Source organism: Xiphophorus maculatus, chromosome 2 (assembly GCF_002775205.1).
Source record: "Xiphophorus maculatus strain JP 163 A chromosome 2, X_maculatus-5.0-male, whole genome shotgun sequence".
Lineage (NCBI taxonomy): Eukaryota > Metazoa > Chordata > Actinopteri > Cyprinodontiformes > Poeciliidae > Xiphophorus > Xiphophorus maculatus.
In genome coordinates, this window is record NC_036444.1 from 1,928,259 (window position 1) to 1,950,309 (window position 22,051).

Sequence of the window (22,051 nt, forward strand, 5' to 3'; positions counted from 1 at the left end):
TATACTGTTAGGATGTGAAAACCTTGATGTAAGTAGAAAGACAACTGCACTAAAATTCAACAGTAAACTTTAGTCTCATAAAAGGATTTTTGTTTCTTATACTGACTTCAAGGGAAGATTAGACTCTGGTGTGGATGGGCTTTGTATTTTGAGGAGAAAGCCTGCTGATTGCTGCCTTCAACCCACTGGAAACCTTTGATAGCACAGCCACCCTGCTGGTAGGTAAGCAAGATGTGAAGAAGCATCCTCTGTGAAATCCAAAGCGTGTTTTCATGGTGGGGAAACAGTGAGTGATGGAGACCTAACTTAGCAGCAGAATGAGGCCATGTTGTGACAAACATCCTGTTGAAAACTTCTTTCTGCTTTGTAGACGTTGAAACAAAGAGAAGATGAAGACAGTGATGCTGATCATATGAGACTAACTGGTTAAGATGATGTGGCCCTGTGGATCATAAAGTGATGGTATATTATTCTGTAATCTTGCTGAAGTTGTGAATCTATTGATCTTACATGAGTTCAGATCTGTGGGTCGTTTTTATGATGTGGACTCGTTGGGTTGGCTTTACGTTTCGGTTCAGACATTCAGGCAAACTAAAGTAAGATCTGAGCTATGAGCTGATTTTAGCACCAGCAAAGAACTCTTGTTACTGATGGTATGAAGTTAGCTTTAATGTGAGATGTAGAATCTCCAGGCTGGATTTGTTACAGCATCACCTGGATCACAAAACTACGCCACCGCTGAAATAAAATCCAACACAAAACTCAGTGAGAATGAACAAAGGGTAAAATAAAGATTTATAAAATAAACATATCTCGCTGGTTAACCCATGCTACTACTAGCCTGCTAACTAGTCAGGCTATTAGCTTGGTTAACTAGCAGGTGTTGTTTAACACTCAGCCGTCTATAATTTCTAAGCTTGCTGACTGTAGTTTTTTAAAGAGTTTCCCTCCCATGACTTTGATGTTTTACTGGAAAACTTTAGAAATTATAGTGACGATAAAAAAAACTAAGTTCTCCCCAAAACCTTTTCTGGCATTTTATTAAAATAAATTCAAAGAGTTTGAATTTGGTGGAAAATCCCAATTGTTTTGTAGCTGCAACATTTACGATCATATTTTAAATCAGAATTGAAGCCCAGCTCATGTTTAGTTGCCAGAACTTGATGTTTGCTGGCTTACTTATGCAAACTTGAAATGCAGATTAGATTTTGTAGCAGATATTTCTGTCTCCAGACCTTGAGAGCTACTATCCTCTACCCTGTTCATGCATCCCTTCTCCAGTCTGCCTGAAATAAAATGGCTGAATTTCCTCATCAGCATCCTTCAGGTCTGCAGAGGCTGGAAATGAGCCTCTCATTAACTCTGCAGGATTGGACTTGGGAAATCGTTTTGGTACAAAAATCTCTTCCCAGATTTTTGAGTGTTTCTGTTTTTTAAATTTCTTTTCGTAAGGAAAGCAGCATCACGAGTCACTGTGCGCCTTTAACAAATCTTTTTCTTTTTCCTTTGTAATTAAGAAAGTTGGAACCACCAAGTTCCCAAATAGGAAAGCTCACCTGCAAGACATTTTGGAAACTTAATAACAGGAACCGCACGCTCAGAATGTCGCAGTGCGTTTTGTCAATTTATGCGTATTTTTTGGCACCTTTATCTAATTTTGGACTCATCTCGGGCCGTGACGGAACAGATTACCGGGATAGTTTTATCAGAAGTGCTTGTGCTTCGCTACCAGTGTGGGTTGTTTAATATAATTACATAGTAATTAGTAATAGTAATTATTTGAAGCATGTCTTACATCGGTGACATGGGGTAGCCCTGAACTCGGAGGATTCTCACTAAAGTCGATCTCAAACCCAGTATGACCAGCTGGCACATAAACATGCTGCAGAAATTCTGATCAGGCGCCAATCTGCTCTCCAACAGTTAAAGATGGAAATGCAGAGAAATGCTGTTATTGGCCTGTGTAGTAACGATGCATACTAATTAGCAAATCTCTTTATTTTGAATAAAGAGACTTATTCAATAATATCCAGTTTATCTGAAACACAGTTAAACTGGATATTATATAATTTCCATTTTCTACGATAAAGCGTGAATAGCAGAGTGGTCTGAGGTGGGCAGGTTGATCCAAAATATCAATATTATTGACACCAAGTTGATATACTGTAGGTATTGCATAGATACTAGAGTGGTAAGATCAGAAGTTTGACAATAAATCAAAATTAAATAACAGAATGTATTGACATCAGTATTGGCGATATTGGTCCTATATTTATTTGGTATTGGATCAATACTAAAATACGCAGTACCACACACCTCTAACAAACACTTGACTGTCATTCAGTCAATGTGATCCTTCTGTTGCAGAAAAGAGCTGCTGCCTCATTAAATGACTTCAGAAGTCAAAACCAGTACTTGTGGTCTGGTTTGTAAAATGTTCCCCATGCAGCCAACCAGTCCAGAATCAGAAAACATCAGATCATCCATGTTTGGATTCCTTTTGAAACCATCTCATTCAATCACGTCTTTATCAGAGTTTCAGCCCCATTAAAACGCTAAGCTGAGTCACTGATGATCAAATTATTTATTTGTGTCACATTAGTGCCATTAGTTTTTACTTTACTAACTAAAGTGGCCATGGCCAACATGACCAGCTGAGCAGACTGGAAACATTTTAAAGAGACGGAGATGAGCGTCTGTATCTTTTCAGACGGTGTGTAATTGTCCGTGCCTCATGCTGCAGCGGCTCCCAGAGTGCTTTTGGATATTACGGTTGCCATTTCGGAAAACAAACCAACACGAGAGCATTCAGTGAGGAAATTTCATCTTCACAGAAGCTGTCAACATGGCACAATTTTATTACTCTGTTTGCATCTCAACAAGCTGCATCCAGTTTATCTTTAATCTCACCACTCTATTTTTGTGTTTCTTTATGCTCCAGTGGTTTCAGTGGACTTTTAAACAAGAATTTAGAAACAATTTCTGTTTGTGTTTCAAAATTGCCATAATTTCTAGATAATTCAAGTTGCTGCACAACCGCTGTGGGGTGAAAAAGATTCAAAGCACCAAATTCTATGTACTGTAGATTAATGGGATTTCCTGCAATTAGGCCTGTCGCGATAAACGGTAAATCAATTAATCGTATGATAAATTAAAACTATCGACGTCATTTTAATTATCGGCATTATCGTCTCTTCCGGCCTTTTTCTCTTTCTGTTAATGACACTGAATGAAAAAAGGCTCAACTCCGGTGCTCTCCACTGACCCCCCCTTCCTCATTTCCTTAGTGTAAAGCCCAGCGCACACTACACGATCTTAGAGCTGTCGGCTGATTGTCGGCCCATTTTCAAAACCTGACAGACCACACATTAGCCGACAGAAATCCTAGGTATAACGGTTCGATCGGGTTCGGTCCTGCCATGTGGTGTCCAACAATGGGCACAAAATAATGGCTACAAGTCCAGTGAACTAATTTAAAAACCAGGCATTAATCAATGCTTTACTACAATCTACCTGCAATGCATGTGGCTAGTGTCAGTCCTGACTGAATCACGTTAACGAAGAACAGCTGAAAAGTTACCGGGTTTATCAACTGCGTAGCAATTTCGCTCCAACTCCTCCTCTTGTCATTTCTATATTCTTTGCATGTTGAATAAACATTAATGTTGTTTCCACATATCATCTCCGCTGGAGGAGAATCAGCGCTTTCTGATTGGCTACCTGTCACATTCAACAGGTGGAGTTAAAGTTCCCAGTCGGAGAAAAACCCCTGATTTAGATCGGAGCGGCAACAACGATCTACCGTAACACACCACACAGTCTTAGAAAGATCAACGATCTAAGCTTGTCATGAAAGGAAAAATAGCAGCAAAAATCATGTAGTGTGAATTATTGCATCAGGTAGTCGATGTGCCCATCTTCTCTATTTAAATCTAATTATTACTGAAGGGCAACATAATATACAGACTTCATAATCTGCAGTCTTTTGGTTGAATGCAGTATTTATTTACACTTTGGCTTTATGTTGTTTAGTTTTTTTTTTCAAGTGAGTTTTTTGTTAATGGAGACTGAGAATCCATTTTATTTTTGTTTTTGGTCGTTTTGTTTATTTTGTTTATCAGTTCCAGTGTTTAGTGTTCTTTTGAAAATAAAGTGTATCTATCTTTGGCAGGAAATCACATGCATTATTATGTCATCTACATTAAATCAGTGTAAAAAGGTCTTCAAACAATATTATCGTTTATCGCAATAATTTTTTAGACAATTAATCGCTCAGCAAAATTTGCTATGGTGACAGGCCTACCTGCAATAGACCAACATTAATTGCTACATGATGGGTTTTAGTCAGGACCTTCTGCAGGTCAGTTGTGGTATATCTACCAGTGTTGCACATCACAAACTGAATATTGAATATTTCTTATTTATGAAACTCTGTCAGAATGGATGGAGAGTTTTAATGTTGATTTTCAAGTCCTGTCTCACATTTTCTATCTTCTGTTTTGGACAAAATATTTGATTGATTTGGACTTTGATTGTGAAACATGAATCTGTTTTCACTCTAAACCATTCTAACTCTTTTGCAACATTTAAAGGTTTTCCACCAGGATTGTCCTGCATTGAGTTCCATCAGTCACTGTGTTTCAAAAAATGTTTAGAAAAAGAAAAAATTATAAATCATCATGTTTTCATCTACTGCCTTAGAGCCAACCAACCAAAGCGTAATTTTGGCAATTGTTGATGCAAACTAGAATGGACCACACATCTAAAACCAGTGGAGAGCCTTCCCTTCCAATGTCAACCAAAAGACTTTTGTAAAATTCAGGAAGTTATTTTGAATTCTCTCATTTCCATCAATGCAATACTTTAAAATGTGCATAAAAACATGAATGGAAACATGCCTAAGGTTTATATTCCATTAATTGGTATCAGAGTACAGGTGGCTGATTAGCATGCCACACTTTTATTTTTGGAAGAAAAACTTCCACTTCACAGCTCCGCTGTACATTATGTAAGTCTAGCTCATAAAATCCTAACTAAATGCAATAAAGTTTGTATTGTACTTTGACAGAATGCGAAAAAGTTCACAAAAACTGCAAGTGTGACTATTTCCTGAAATGAAAGAGCATCATAGATATAGTGTTGTTGTTTGGGGTCACAGTGAGGGGGAGAGTCTGCAACGTTAACCACAGTGTGGGATAGAAAAGAAGAGGCAGTCATGGATCAGCTGAGGAAAACTGCCGGCTCTGATTCCTGGGATGACACATCTTGTCACAGTGTGAAGAAAACATGTCATTTCTAGATCAAAATACAAAACCTTGCTGTTATTTCTGCCCTGGAGCCGAGAATCCACCCAGATCTAGATCCACATCAGGAAGGCATTGGAGAACATGGGGAGGTGCTGATACAGTCACATGATACTAATATTGATCCCAAATCGTTTCCTTTTGCTTCTCCTGTACGTTTTATGAAAATAAACCCAGAGACTTGTAGAACAGTGTCTGAACATGTCGGATTTCCCAATGTTTGTGGAGACGCTCACATCTCAGTTTTAATAGTTTCACAGAGAAAAGGCTGAAACCTTAACAGAAGAGAGCTGAAAGGAAAAACTGTGAAAGAAGAGCAAAAATAGCATCTAATAGTGAGCCAGCTAATGACAGACAAATCATAATTAGAATGCGTAGGAGGGATATATTTTCCAGAGTATCAGCAGAGCTGCTTCTTGAAATTTACAGCTTCTTGGTTTAAAGGTTAGAGATGCATTAAATATGAAGCATTGTGTTTACCACCATGAGCTAATAGAGCAGATTAAATTTCATTTAGACCAACACTGTGGCAGAAGGTTGAAAGAATGGTCTCTGCAGACATTATTCTCAAATGTATGTTTGCACTTCCCTCTGCAGTCACCTTGAGTAACAACATGGTTGGGTGTAATGAATTGCAGTATGAAATTTGAGATGATCTAATGAATATTAATATGGATGCAGCACAGAGACAGAGGCAGAGGCTGGGGAGTGGAGTTGGTGAACCGGGGAGTTAGGTATCCACCGCACCTGATTCCAAAAGGTATTTCAGACAAAGGGCAGTGAGACCTTTAACTCCACTTCTATTTGTTCTGCTTTCTTCTATTAAATTGGTATGAGTCATAATTCACAAGCTGCATTCATATGTATGTGAAGCCCAGATCCCTCATGCTCTGGTTCGGTCAGGAATACCAAATTATTGAGCTTGTGCTGCCTCATCATACGGAGCCTTCAGCCACACACTGGGCTCCACTTGTTAAAATGGATGAAGACTGTGTTGAAAGAAGTGAACGTGAAGGACAGTCCCTTCCCCAGACCGCCCCTCTAATGCGTTCCTCCGCGTTAGCATTCTGTGCAGCGAGCAGCGGCTCTTTGCTTCCACCTGTGATGTGGCGGGAATACCACAGTGGAGACAGAGAGGAGCCGAGCGGGAAAATAAAACTCCTGAAGGCCGGCCCAGTTAGTCCAGGTTCCTGATGACTGCACACAGTCAGAGATACAGACAGACAGATGAAAAGGAGCGCATAGTTTCACAGTGAGCCACTTTGAATGTACTTGGCTGGTTGATTTGAAGGTCATGCATTGAGTGGGATCATCATATAATAATTGCATTGTCATCTACTGTCAGTCTGACTCTCCAGGATTGGTACACCTTAACTTTAGGAGCTGCAAAATATAATGATTCATAGCTGCAGTTGAAACATAAAAACTGCAATATTGCAATTGCAAAAATCTGGTTGCATGGAAAATTCTGTTGGTGATGATATGCAGTAAGTGTGCATGCCAACAAATATGTTTATGACAAATGTTTGTGCCACTATGTCTGCACTGTAATTCTTGTAAATAAAAGAGAAATCTTGCACTTTGCTCTGATGTCTGATTTCTAAGATATTTTCTAAAACAGTCACTAAATGTAATTATTTTTAATTTTACACATCTTGATGATGGAAAAGAAACAGTAGTAGAAAAAAGTGTATTAATCACAGCTAACATCCTCAGTGTTTTACTAATATCATGCAGCCCTAAACCTCATGAGTGCCTGAGTGGCTCTAATGACTTGCTATGGTTGGCAGGTGTGCCTGGTGATTAGCTCAAAGTAATTGTGTGGTAAAGTCAACAACCATTCTCATAGCTGCTGGTTTTTCTTTATTTAAATGTAAATCTGCCTGTAGTGACTGAGCTGCTCCTTATTGTGTTGTTGAAGAGGGAGTGTGTGTTTGTGATGGCAGCAGGTATCTGGCTGTGCGCTGAACAAGCCGTAGCTTTAAATGTGGCGCGGCTCTCCAATCAGACATGCTGCGCTGGCCCCAGATCCGGTTTCTTCCATGTGTTTATAGAGTTAAGTATCTCCTCCGTTCCTCCTTTAATGTGTGTAACTGTAGAGTTGTGGTTTGAAAGTGATTGAGTCTTTATATGAGGTCCACTCCCACCCAGTGTGGAACAGCTGCAAAATATTGATTTTTACCTGGCAAACAACCAATTACTGCTCAGGATGAGAATGTAAGGAGGGTGTATCCTAATCTTTACAACTTTTCTTTTTCATTTGTGTTGAAGCTTCAAACTTGCAGCAGTTCCTTCCATTCATGTTCAAAGTTGCTGAGGGATGGCGCTAATCTTCCAACACGTAGCTGGACATCAGTGCATAACACCACAATAAGCCCAAGATAAAAGTGCTGATGGAAAAGACTCCATGATGATGATGTACAGCATCCAGAAAGTATTCACAGCGCTTCACTAGTTTAAACTTTTGTTAATGTTTCAGCCTTTTTCCAGATTGTATTAAATATTCATATATTTCCTCATAATTCTAGACACAAATATTTTATTATGACAATGTGGAAAAAGGTTTTTGTTCTGATTAGTCTACCAGCTCCTGCTGCTGAAGATCATCCCCACGACATGATACTACCACCACCATGCTTCACTGGCTTTCACCCAGAGTTTTATCTCTGTCTCATCTGACCAGATTATCTTGTTTCTCATGGATCCTTCTGAGGTGTAAAAATGTTTCCTGATTCATTCCTGCTTTTGTCCAGGTGTAAAACTGTCACTGTGATGTTCCTACTTTTGATTTGCTTGAGTAAACAAAGGGACTAAGTGTTCCCTCACCTAACGCCGTGACCAGCTGCTCTCCAGCAGAAGCCTCGCTGTGTGTCACTGTTTGATGGAAGCAGGTTCTGATTGGTACAGTCTGGAGGAGAGCTGTGTGTTATAATCTACTGAAATCATAATAAAGTGACACGCCAGAGCAAAGCCTGTCTTCTGGCTCCACGTTCTCTGGGAGTCTCTGCTCATTTGAGTGAGATTTTTTAAAAACTGATGACAAAGGGGCAGAGTTTCACGTTTCCCTCCCAGCAGCCTCTGTTTTATCAGCTGATCTAGTTAGAGTTCACACTCGATTATTTCCTTAGAGAAAATACTCTCCTTTATGCTGTTTGTGTCTGTTGTGTCTGTTTGTATATGCATGAGACACAATGAATAATGTTGGCCTTATTAATAGTCTGCATAAATTGCTTTTGACCCCATTATGTTCTGCGATATATGTTGAGACACAAAATGTATGAATTTTATTGTCTCCATTTTTCTCCAGGCCTGATCCGCAGCAGCGCTGCGTAGAGCGCCAGAATGCTGAGTTAATCTCTAATGATAGGCTCTTAAAGTGAATAGTAAATTAGGAGGCCTCAGCATGAAGCTTGTATGTAGGTGAAACGAGAGAAGGAGCTGCTGCCAAAGTCAGGCTGGACTCTGCAGAGACTTCTTGTCTGCAGACTTTAATTAAGATTTGGCAGCGAAGCAAAGGTTTCTATGTGTGTAACAGATGTTTTACTTGCTACTGATTCTTAAAGTAAGACTTTCTTTATTAGTCAGTGATAAAACTGGATTGGTTTTGTTTATTGCTGTGTACATAATGCTGCTGAATTGCTGCAAATTCTATTTTCTGCCTGAGGATTCCACAACTCCACATGGAATCACACAGGCTTTGGGATTTTATGATATTAATATGGAGAACTCACTAATGTGTGTTATTTACTGTTTTCCCTCTCTGTATTCTGAATTATTCGGCTGCTGCAGTATCCAGTAGTACAGCACGTTCCCATAACAGCATACAGATGGTTATTGATTTGAGAAGTAACATTATGTTCATAAGACAACAGCATTGTGTGTGAGGCTCCGTGTGCCTCGTTCCACATCATTTCTGCCGCTCTGGTGTCATCGTGTGCTTCGTCCGCCTCTCTGCGGAGGTTTGCAGGCGATGTTGGTTGCTTTGCGTTGTTTACATGACGGATCCCTCCAGTCGTGGATCAGATGTCTGCTGTGGCCCAAGATGAAGGTTTGATCACCACAGGGATTTATTTTGGGTGAAAAAGATGCAACGATATTAAATGTCTCACAATCGTTGGGACTTTTATGTGCCATGTGGCTCCAGTTTTAACGTCATCCTTTTATTGTGCTTGGATCTATGGGAGCTCAGGGGAGTAAATTGTGGAAGTCATAAGTAAAGAACAAGAGAAGATGATAAAAACGTCAGGAAAGGCTTTGCTGTGTGTCTTTATCTCATCTTTCTCTGACCTGCTCTGTTTTTATGTTGCATCCCTGCAAATTTACAGCAGGATTCAGAGAATGAAGATGATCCTGCTGCACTTTTATTGGAATTATTACCAAATGTCCCTAAAGTAGACTTGACTCTGTCTCCTTTTTATGAGTTGGAGAGCTTTGTTAAAACATATCAAACTTCTTACCAGAGATCCACAAAGAAGGCTTTTCCCAAATGGATAAATGAGACGCTGTATCCCCAGTAATCCTGTTCAGAACAGCAGGATTCCTAGGACAAATGGAGGGTTGGGTCTGTTACCTGCATTCAGAAGAGGCCCATTGTTTTCTAATCTCTGTTATTTCAGAGTGAAACAACAGAGCATTGGGTCTGGATGGCAGAAAGACTGAAAACTAAAAAAAAAGCAAATACACACAATAAAACTTTGTTTTTTTAAGATAGTCTTTGCTTTTAGTTTTTTTTTTAATTTAACCTTTGATTACTTTAGTCCTTTGTCTTGACAATAACAACGTTAAAATGAAAAAAAATCTTTATACTTCTTGAACTTTTTATATTATTTTGACTTAATTCATCCACATACAGTAGTTCTGCGTATTTTATTGAAATTTTATGTGATAGATCCAAAGAAATTGAAATGGAAGGAGAATGAAGTATTGTTTTCAACTTAGTTTTGCAAACAAAAATTTTAAAAGTGTGGCATGAATGCTTTTTATTTTCCATCAATGCTTTGAAAACCGACTTTTGCTGTTTCATCTTCAGTGTTCAGGTGCTGCCATAGACTCTCAGTCTGGTGCTCTGGACTCTGAATAGGTTTGAATTTATATGTGAATGACAAGCGGACCAGACACCGCTCCAAAAGCAGGAAGTGGACTGTAGCACAGTGCATTCTGGGTGAAAACAGCCAAAGAGAAATGACTCAGTCTGAAACCTGGCCATCACTAATAGCTCCACTTAGAAAATGAAAATTAATCCCTGTTGGTTTGATTTTGTGACAGCGTTGTTGTAGCACACTGAGAGCCTGAAGCAAAAAAACAAACAACAAACTCAGAAGTTGTTATCATAAATGAGCATTGCTCGATGCACAGTAACATGGCAGCTGCTTGTTTGGAGCAGAGTATTAATCCGCCGCAGGGGGCTTCCTGTGGAAGTGGCATCCTGCCTCAGTCCTCTGCCGTCTTCACCTCTCTGCGTCTCTGAAACCTCCGTTCCCTCTGGGCGCCGATGACGATGCGGATGCTCCTGAACGGACGCAGCCATATTGACCGTGTCTGTGCCAGCGGACAGGGCCCATGTTCCTAGCTCAAACACACAGAGTACACACACATATTTTTGGGTTTACTATAGTTGCCCCCCAGGTGGGCAGGTTGGAGCTGAACCGACGCTTCCACCAATTCGGGTTTGAGATTTCTTGCTTTATTTCCAAGGTTGTTTCCCTCAAACTCAGGTCTCTTTCACCTCCGTCTTTGTCACTCCAGGGAGTGTATATATCATTTTATGATTACATTATGTTAATGGTAGGCCTGTATATGTTATAAGCAGCTCAACCTGATGCAGTGATTAAAGTCCCTGAGGTACAAACAAGAAGCTGAAAGTCTGGAGGAACGAGATGAGATTCCAGCGGAAGACATCGATGAATCTCTGCAGGCATTCTGTTATTCCTTTAATCCCTCCATTCTTTGAGTCCACACTCAGGAGCTGTTATGCTGAGTAAGATGAAGAGCAGGGAGCGATGCTTCTTATTCTGCTCCACGCTCCATCTTTCCACTCTCATTCTCATTGTTCATTGCAGCGTCCGTGCTTCCGTTTGTCCAGAATCCTCCTCTCTGCTCGTTCCTCGGAGCACAGCGCTGCCCTGCAGCCGCTCTGCCTTTGCATCTCACCAAATCAAATATTGATGGACCCTATCTGACCTTCATTGCTGTGTCAGCAGCTTCTTTAAAATTCCTTCAGAAACGCTTTGGGCTTGTCAGCTTGTGGAATCTCATGTTGGACACGTTCACATGATGCAGGCGTGTGCTTGTTGTTCAGAATAAGATGAAACTGCAGCTACGTTTCCATCCAATTGTCATGTGAATTTGGAGCAAGCATTTTTTTGTCACAAAAATAAGTAAATGTGAATTAGATGTACTCCATCTAATGGTTTAGAGCGAATCAAAGCTAACTTTCATCAGATGATGATAAACAGGAAGTAGAAATTGCAAACTAGCTTGAACCACACATCTCAGAGAAATGGAGACAGTTCTCCCCCCTGTGAAGGACTTTACTGTGAAATGTTTGAGTTTCGTGTCTCTGGTAAGGCACAACGTTTTTTTGCAAAGTTGAGGATGTTCTTCTGAATTTTGCCACTTCCATCAACCTTTTGAAATGTGAAACTTCCATCCATCCATTTTCTGTACACCCTTGTCCCTTAATGGAGGGGTGCTGGTGCCTATCTCCAGCTAACGTTCCGGGCGAGAGGCGGGGTATGTGAAACTTCCAAACGCTCATAAGAAAGCCATTGATGGAAACAAGTCTTGTTATTTCTGACCTTCCTCAGTGGACAAATTAACCCTTTATACAGCGGTTTGAGAAAGGGAAGGCGCTTCTTGCCGTCCCTGCTGCTGGAAGCCAGATGGGACCCCGAGAGGATGGATATGTTAGTGCTGCATAAAGGTAGCCGTGGGACCTCACAGGTTGAGTAAACACCATATGCTGCATGCCTGATAGTTCCTAATGTGCAATTTATTTGCCTTCCAGCTACTCTTCCTGTTTTCCGTTCAGTACTCTGTCTTTCTCTAGTTATTTTGAGGATATTTTATCTGTGAGCTCACGGTAGTGCTCTATATATGTTTCCCCCGAAGCGCAGGAGGGGATCTGAGTGTGAGCTGGCCTGCTTAGAAACACACTGCAGGAACAGGGCTGAGAGACAAGGCCCTGGGCTGCAGCGCAGAGGAGGATCTGGCCAGCACATAAACCTTAAATAGTTTTTATGTTGGCATTCGCAGGTTATGGAAACTTGAGCTATGTGTGGCATCGCTTCCGTTGCGGTTGCCATTTTTTCCATGAGCAACACTGACTTGCAGTGATAAATGCATCCCATATAAGCCGCCATTGTTACACCTCCTGCTGGACCCAAATGACCCGGCACCTGCTTGGAGCACATTTACATTATGCACAGCTAGTTATGAAAAATAATTTAGGAATTACTCACTTATGCATACAAGGAAACTTTAATATTTTCTAGTGGTGGGACTTAATTAAAAATTTAATCAAGTTAATTGCAGGGTTTGTAAATTATTAATTGTATTTTAATCAACAAAATAAGCAATATTTTCAATTAAAACCCATTTTACTGCTAGATTATTGAATAAAAAAACATATTAGCTCAAAAAAAGATATTTATAGCTTTTAATCTATTATTTAGGTTCTTCAAACATCAGATTAGAGCAAAGTGTTTTTTGTATTCATTCATCTTTCCAGAGTTTCAATAACCGCTGATCATTCATGGAGCTTCTTTAGAAATGTGTGAACTGTGGATCCTGACATTAGCTTTAGCTGCTACACGTTTAGCATTGAGATGCTACTTTAGGCTTGAATACATTCACTTACAGGACAACTTGAACACAACAATATTATTTTCCAGCGTCCATCAGATGGATTTGAAGCAGAAATGAACCGCAGTGAAGCGGCTTTGTCATCCATCGCTGTTTGCGGATGTTACCTGTGTGTCAGATTTACAAATGTACCAGAAACACAACACAATTCAAAGGTTCTGGCTCAAAAGTTCTGCTTTTTTATATGTAAAAAAGCAATTAATTATGGTTAAATAATGTTATTTACTCCTTTAAAATCTATGTAATTAACTAATTGAAATTTTTGCATTAAAATCTCTAATAATAACAGCAAAACATGTATAGACATAATAGCAATAATGTCGGCCAGCTCTTCTGTGCCAGACTCTTATGATCCTGGATGTAACGTATCTGACCAGCTGGATGGACTTTCTCTGATACTGATTCTCTCTGCTGATAGAGAGTTTAGTCAGTAAGATCCTAAAGCTCGCATACAGTGATGATGATGATGATGATGATGATGATGATGATGATGATGATGATGAAGGGAAAAGAAAAGATAAATATAATATACAGCTCTGATGCGTCCTGAGGTTATTAAAGCAAATCTGCTGTGGAAACGGTTTGATGCGTTGTGGTCATTTCATATTTACAAAGGAAAAGAAAGGCTTTTGTTTCAAAGACTCCATTCAATTTTAATTAAGTCTGACCCACTAATCAATATCCAGGCTCTGGATTCAGACGCTGTTGCTCAACACGCATCCAGCAAACTAGAATAAAACTATTGACTGATTTTTTTTTCACCCAGTTATGAGTCTCATATGAATATTGTATGAAGCGTTGCGGAACTTCGGTAGATGCAGCTTTTTTTTTTGCCACTTTGATCGAAGTTATGGGAGCGCTGTGCTGCTCTGGCCGTGTCTTCGCCTCTTCAGGGATTCGGAGGTTGTAGCAGCACAGACAGGCGTCTCACCCCCTGTGATGGCCTTCATTGAACTGGACTTTAGTGCACTGTGATAGTTTGTTGCATTTCAATGGCAAGAAACACTTTGTGATCTAAATGCTAATGTAGTATCCTGTAACCAGAGTGGTACGCTCTCGGTACTTGTAAAACTCTGCCTGTCCCTCATGTCCTGGCCTGTATCCCTCTGCTCTGATAGATGTGCTTGCAGGACTTAGGGTTAGATTGGGGTTTCACTGTGCGGCTGACTTTGGGTTTTTTGGCTTTGTGCGCATTTAATTTCTTATAGATACACTTAAGTGAAAACCTTCTGCATACGATCCTATAAATATGTCCTAAATGCTCCTTTCTCTGCAGACTCTAATGGGGAAACAAATCTTCACCCGGTTTTTTGCTGTTTTGCACAAAGTGTCAGTTTCACGAAAGCAGATGCATGAAATCCTTCCTGGCAAGGCAGGCGTCCATCAGTATGCATGGTCAGCAACACCAACTTGATACTCCCAAATGCGGTCAGTGTTTAAAAGTGTTTGACCTTAAGAAGCAGTGATTGATCCTCTCAGCTTTTATGCCATTATCAGAGACGCTCGCGCTCTGCCACGGTCGGATCTTCAGGGAGGTTTGATGTCATAAATTCCTAATTAACACCATTTCCAGACATCTTTATTGACTTCTTGGTTGCAAATCACCCAGGAATGACTGAAGAATGACGCTGCAGCCGGCTAGCCTCTTCTCTGAGGGTGATGTTCATATCGTAATAAAAGGGCAAAAGAGAACTATAAATATCAAAGCAGCTGGACATCTTATTTGAATTTGATATGAGGGATGAGATGGACAGATTTAATAGCTTGTTTAGGTCATCTTCACACCACTCCGCATTCTTTGATCAGTCGTTACATGCCTACTTCATCCCGCTGCAGTTCCACACAGTGACCCGGAGCGTCATGCTGTCTGAGGAATCTGCTGCAGCCACAGGAACTGCAGAGGGCCACTGGCAGTGACACATTTCTGAGAGGAAACCCTTTGTAGTTTCTTCTTCTTCGCCTGCTGCCTTGATCGTATGCTTTTACTGCCAGGCTGATAGTGTTTTACATCAGCTGATCAAAGCTGTGATCCCTTGTATAGAAGGAATAAAGATGAAATGATTGCCTTGTTGGAAATTGCTCTTAATTCTTCTAAAAGGAAGCACACTTCACTTTTTTCACAGAATTGCTTTCATATGGATCACAGCTGCAAAATATCTGAGTCTTACAAAAGTTTTCACTTCCCTTGATCTTTTTCTCCATTAGTCACACTGAAACTACTCACTAACATACATTGTGATGTTTATTTTATGTGATAGCACTGAGGAGGAAGGAAAATGCTACACAGTTTGAAAGATTTCTGACATATAAGGGACATATGACTCCAGTCTCACTGGATTATTACTGACTGATTATTTTTCTGCAGCTACAGCTGCAAGTCTGGTGTGTCCACTGTCACCCTGTCCATCTCATTTTAAAGTACTTTGTTCCTCCCAAAAGGAAATCAAATATTGTTGTAACTCATAAGGACCTTCAGTGGTGATGCTGTGGGCAGGAAGGATCTCCTGTAGCAGTCAATCTCACCATAAATCTAACAAAATCCTCTGACTGAGGATTGTTGCTGTATGACAGACAGGCATTCTTACAGCTCAGTATCATTAGCATTAGCATTTCTTAAACGGCACCGTCAGTTGTTGGCTAGCTCCACTAATCCGTCTCATTTGTTTTTGCTGCTCCTCTTTAAATCTCTGCCTGATAGACCCTGGAGTCAGTCATACTTCCTCTTTCTTTTCAAGACGGCTTACTTTGACTAGGCCATTCTGTGAGGGTGAATCTCCACTCCAGGCTCACATCTTCTGAAAATTACCCAGGTAAAGGAGGCGAACATAAATGTATGCCACACCTTCCAGCTTGAACCTTCTATCCAACTCGTAAAGTCCTTTTAAAAACCATCGTACTTACTTCAACATTATGGATGTAGAAAAGTTTAAGAATTTTAACATTTTTAAGGTACTACACCCTAAACTGTGAATTTGTGTCTAATAATCTAATTTTTATACCCATAGATTTTTTGTAGATTAATGGAGTGTATTGGTTTTTTTTAAACAAGGTCACAAATATTGTTATTATTGTGACTTCAATTTTTGTGTAATTCACTTCCAACTGATAAGTTCGGGGCAATCTGTGGTCATAACTGACAAAATAAAGTAATGAAAAGCATAATGTGTTCATTTCTCTCTCCTGCTTGGCCAGTCGATAACACATCTCTGTTTAGTTTCTCCTGCAGCAGAACCACCTCAGAAAAAACAACTCCAGCACCTTTAATATGACTGACATAAAAAATACAGTAGCCTTTTCAACTAGATATAGTTCTGACATAAAAAAAACATTATGTATTTTTTTGTGTTGTCAATCACTCCTGCGTCTTAAAGAAGGAAAACATCCAAACAAACACCTAAACTCTGGGAAACAAGTCAGGGGGCAACGCTTAAGAAAAAGCTGTCATCTCTGCAGCTCAAACAGAGACACGACTTCAGTCATATTCCCCACTGCATTGAGGTTGTTGTTGCTAGTAAACCTTGTTTATGCTCTCATTACCTGATGTGAACTGTTCCCAGAAAATAAGAAGAAGAGTTGCTCTGAATCCTCCGCAATAACCTTTAATAAAACCTAGATGTGCTGTAGTTTGAGTCTGACTAGAACAAAGCGTTCAGTCACACCATTAAATCCTGAACAGATTGTCTTTTTGTCACTCTGAGGCATCACAACTCATTTTGCCTTGACCTTATAAAAACTTTATGCCAAATTATGCATGTTTCAGTCATAGTTAGGGTCTGAAGCTCAGAAGGGAAGAGCGGTTCTCCTGCATCTTGGAGGTGGCAGCTTAACTTCCTGTAGCCGTATGCAGAGGCAAGCAACCGGACTCACTGATCTATAAATCAGTGTGTGAACGAGGGAATGTGACTGGAATTGTAAAAGCACCTCTACCTCCAGAGCCCCCAGGGGCCCAGTGTCCAGGGGCCGCTATCCCACATGCTTTACTGAACAGGCCTGAATCAAACGAAGGGTCATGTGCAGATCTCTGCAGACACTCATGCCCTGGGGCTGGATCTGAAACTCCAGTCCTCCAGCACTACAGTCATGCATCTTCAGGATGCAACACACCTGAATCAAAAGGCTGAAGTATAAATTTTGTAAAGTCATTGACCATTTATCTGATCCAGGAGTGTCGGAGCAGAATTTCATCCAGAAGTTACAGGACAGTGGAACAGTAACCCATCCATCATCTCTGGTTGCAGAGGCAGCAGCCGCAGCAGAGACCCAAACTTCCCTCATTTCCTTCCCATTATCATTAAAATTTTGATCAAACTTTTAAAATGTTGCAAAAAAAAGAACTTGTTTGGGGTGAATAAGAGGCTAAGGAAAGTGTAATTTTATCAGATGTTGATGTTACATGGCTGTAATAAACAAAAAGTCGAGTTTGCAAAGTAGCATGAACTACACATCTGAGATGAATGGAGACAGTCCTTCCCTCCATGCTGCAGGTTTTTACTGTGAAATGTTTCAGTTTCACTGTCAAAAGTTATTTAGCAAACATGGTTAACTCTGTTTTGGAAAAACCTAAAATCACCTGAAGTGAATGTAAACTCCAAGCAGATAGCAATATTTTAGTAAAATAAATCCACCTGTCTGCTCAGACTGGAACCTCTTTATTATCTAGAAACATCACTCAGACCAACCATGATTTAATAGCAGTGAAGTTCACAAGCGCTTCACACTGAACACTCACATCTCTGTAGTGCTCTTTTATTTGGTCGCAGTCTTCAGGGTTAAGTGTTTTCATCCCCCTACCTTCCATCAAGCATTGTTGAAATTGCTTCACATGAGTCCCAGTTCCCTTTAGGTTCTAATCTTTTTAGATTCCCATGCATTTGGTTAAAAAGCTGCTAGAATTACTCAGCTCCAGGTAGAATATTTCTGTGCAATCTCATCCCAGTTGACTCCCAATCCTGTAAGCCCTGGCTTTGTGGACTGTTCTGCTGCTTTTGCACAGATTTTCCATGTTTTTCTGAACTCTTCTGTCTGTCCACTGTTTCTGTTCTAGTAACATCTACTTTGTCTCTTTCTGTATTTTTCTCCTCTCAGCCATATGCAGCAGTGTAAAGTCCTGTCACTCTGACGGGACAGACGTGTCCATGTGGATCTGCTCTTCAGACTTCCTGATAAAATCCAGTTCTATGTTCAGAGACAGACTCAACTCAGTGACTGGGTTTTGACCAGTTTGCTCAGAGGTCGACAACATCAAAGTCTCAACTTCTTCTCATTTAATAAAACATCTCCATAGCATATTCTCACATTTTAAACAACCTGAAACTTCCCGTTCTTAATTGCTTAATTCATCTTTTGGCAACAAATGACAGACCATTGTTTGAGGAAGGTGACATTATGTAGAATATGTGGAAAAGCATGAAGCAAGGCAGTGAAGCTGTCAGGTTGTGGGCCTGTTTCTCCTCTAAAGATCCTGGAAACCATCTTAGATATTATCAGTCATCATGAACTCTGGTAGAAATCTGTTTCCATGCCTGAACCCATCAGAAAAGGTCTGCAGTGAGAAGAAGAAAATGGTGCATGAGATGATTTAGAGAAAAATAACATAATCTTTACTGAGGTTTCCAGCAAATTCAGAAGATCTGAATGTATCAGATTCTTTTTTCTTCCCAAAAATAGAAAGAAAAAAACTAGAACCAATTTTCTTTAAATGATAGTATGGTGGTGTATAGAGCAACAACAAGCTGCTGTCTGATCTGTATCATTTCTGAATACTCTGTTGGTTATTCATGGTAAAGCACATTGAAGCCGACTCTCATTGAATTGGCTCAATGATCTATTAGCTGCTAACAAGGTGAGTCCATTACTCAGATTAATTGGAAGACTTCCTGTAGTGTTGGACAGATAAACAAGCTAAACTGACTTCTTGTTTACCTGACAGATAACAGATTCATGTTGTTTTCATGGCTTTGTCATCTCAGGGTATTTTCTGTATTTTATTTTCTTTCAATCATTCCACTTTTTGTAATCTTACATATTTTTAATGTGTTCAAACGTTCTGATACACAGACAGTTCTATGAAATCCCAGAACTAACGATGTGCCAATCAGACGTCCAGAGACCCGAGTTTTCTTTGAGCTGCTCTGATTGGTGATCAGCAGGTACAATAATGAAAATCTTGTCACTTCAGTCTGAATTTCAATAGGGTATGACAGGGTTATTGTAATTTGACATGCTGCACTGTGCATGGAGGTGGAAATGGGAAAAGAGATGAGAGCAGAAGAAGGTCACCTTAATCCTGTTTGGTTTGCTTTAAATGGACCAGAGTTTGTTTCCTTGGATTGTCTGCTTTGCTTGGGCGGGTTTGAAAGAACTCAAGACGAAACATAAACTGAGAGGAAACCGAAGAAAGGACACAACGAAAGACTTGCTGTGGAAAATAAAAATCCTTTCCATACCTCAGCCAGAGTCAGTGCATCCGTCTCCAACGCTGGTTCAGCTCATGCTGATAGCATCCCAATCAGTCAGTTGCTGTAACCATGCATTGTGTGTGAGGGTGAACCAAATCAATTAAATGTGAATCTTTTAGCATTCTCCACCAAACTCAACCAAATACCCCAGATTATCCCAGAGTGACATAAAAGCACAAGAATAACCAAACCATCCATTTCTTCAAACAACTGCTGTTACATGTGCAGCACAGATAAATACTGTTATTTTTTAAACTCGTCTTTAATTGTTTTTAATTATGAAATTTAAATGTAGTCGACATTTGGTTAAATGTTGACTAAAACTAGTTAAGTTGGTGACTGATAGTTACACACAGTCATTAGCTGGTTAATAGTTTTAAGTTATACAATAGTTTTTAAAACATAACAGTTTAAAAACCAGCACTATTTTATTTTTCTTACAGGTAAAAAGTCTCTTTAATAATGGAGAGATCTTTACCTATTTCTCCTCATCACAGTTATTCCTATTTCTCTTATTTATTTGATAGAAAGTTGTTTGTTTGTTGGTGAGGTGGAAACTAAAGGAGAAATGTTTGTTACTGTCCTGAAGGTAATGAGTTTTTAATGTATAACAGATTAAAGTAGAATCTTTATCTTCCAATGAACTGCTGCTCTGTAAATAAGGCTATAATATTCACACTTTTTCACTTCAGTCTGAACGGCCCAATTCCAATCTTTACACCTCTAAAAAATCCAGTTTGTGTGCTTCCATTAGTGGAACAACATCTGATAAGCAGCCGATAGTTTTCAGAGCGTCTGCAGTCTGAGTGGTCATGTTGCATTTTATCCGACTTTTACTTCATCCAACTACAAATAAAACAGACTTTTCTATGGAAGTCGTAATCAATGTTCCGTTTAGATGTACTTTATTTTTTATTGACTTCCTGCGTCTAGTTATGATCTTGTGATGGCGGCGGTGTCTGTTATTACTTCTGTTAGCAGATTGTTGCTGAGTAATGTTTACGTTTTTCTTCTGTGCATTATGAACATTATGAACTGTGTGAATGGGACACAGAAGTCCCATTCACACAGAAGTCTGATTGTGGTCACAGCAAAAGGTCATCAAGACCTGATGTGTGAGTGAGTTCAGCCTATTAGAGATAATATTCAGTGGGTATTTAGGACATTCCTTTTAAATCTCAGCATTGGTGGTTAAATAGGACGTGGTGGAGAAGAGCAGATGTTGCGTCATCAACCATAATTCATGCGTCCTGAAGGGAGTTTTTCTCTCTCTAATGGTAAAACACAAGTAGGCCTGCTGAGCTGCTCTCTGTCAGCAGGATATTCCTGGATTTACTTTTCGGACGGCTGGGTTAAAGCTTTTCCTCTGTGCCTTCAGGCAGGGCCGGCACCACTCAGCTGAAAGGAGGCGATACTGAACACCAACAATGGCTGCTCCTTCACCAGGTTCTGATTCTCTACAACATCCTGCAATGAAAGTCAGTGAGAGTTAATATGTGTTAACTGATTACTGGAGGGAGGAAATGATGGCCTGTATGTCAGCAGGAATGTTGCATTTTGACCAGATTTAAATCTAGTTTAACAGTTTATTCCTAATCCAGGTTGCTGTCAGTATTTAGCTTTCTTCCATGTCTGGACTTCATCTCAGCATGTTGCTGGGATTTTTAGTGCATTCAGCTCATCAGTGCACATGCAGCTTTCTGTGTCCACAATTCAGAAAAAGTAGCTTTTGTGAAAGTTTATTTAGTGCAAAGGATTCTCTGTGGTGCAGTAGGTCGTTATATAGGTGCAGGAATATCATCCATAAGTTCATTTAAATACACTAATAGCGAACAGCTGATGTAAAATATATGATAAAGAAAGTGAAAGTGACAAAAACAAAAGATTAACTTCTTTATTCACTGTTTTAACATGTAAAAATAAGCTACAACTAACCTTTTTTTAAATGACACAGAAAGCGTAATTATTAGGAATTCTACAAATAATGTAAAATAAATAATAAAGCATGACGTCGCTCAGAAAAGGGTAGAAATAGACGGAATAGATCTGCTCTCATAAATCGGACACATTATCACCAATACCTGACCCAGAATCGATACAGATAATAATAGTGGATCGATGAATAATTATTGCATGTTACAGATAATGATCATTAGACAACCAGAATATTATAAATAATAGTATAATAGTGTAGAAGGCTGGTGTTTGGACCGCCAGAACATTCCTGAAGGAGCTGGTTGTAATTTTACTCCTAAAAGTAATTTTTTTTTTCATAAGATACTCAAATGAGTAAATGTAATTTGTTACTCCCTCTTCAGTTGACCTGTGAATACCACGACATCAGACCACAAAGGCAAACATATGACCATGAGGAATACCTCTGTCCTCAGAATGACAGGAGAATTTAATAAAAAACAGAATTAAATT

The 22,051-nt window shown here is 39.7% G+C and overlaps 1 protein-coding gene across 2 annotated transcripts in view; it reads left to right on the plus strand.

Annotated features, from left to right (window-relative positions):
* The window catches only part of LOC102227229 (tetraspanin-9), a 205,852-nt gene that overhangs the window by 85,185 nt on the left and 98,616 nt on the right, over positions 1-22,051 (plus strand). The window contains exon 1 of one of the 2 annotated variants that reach the window (XM_023349341.1): positions 21,017-21,102. The exons of the other annotated variant lie outside the window; for it this stretch is intronic. The gene's annotated coding sequence lies outside the window, so the exon portion shown is untranslated. Of the gene's footprint in view, positions 1-21,016; positions 21,103-22,051 lie in introns of those variants that run through there. 2 annotated transcript variants of the gene reach the window in all.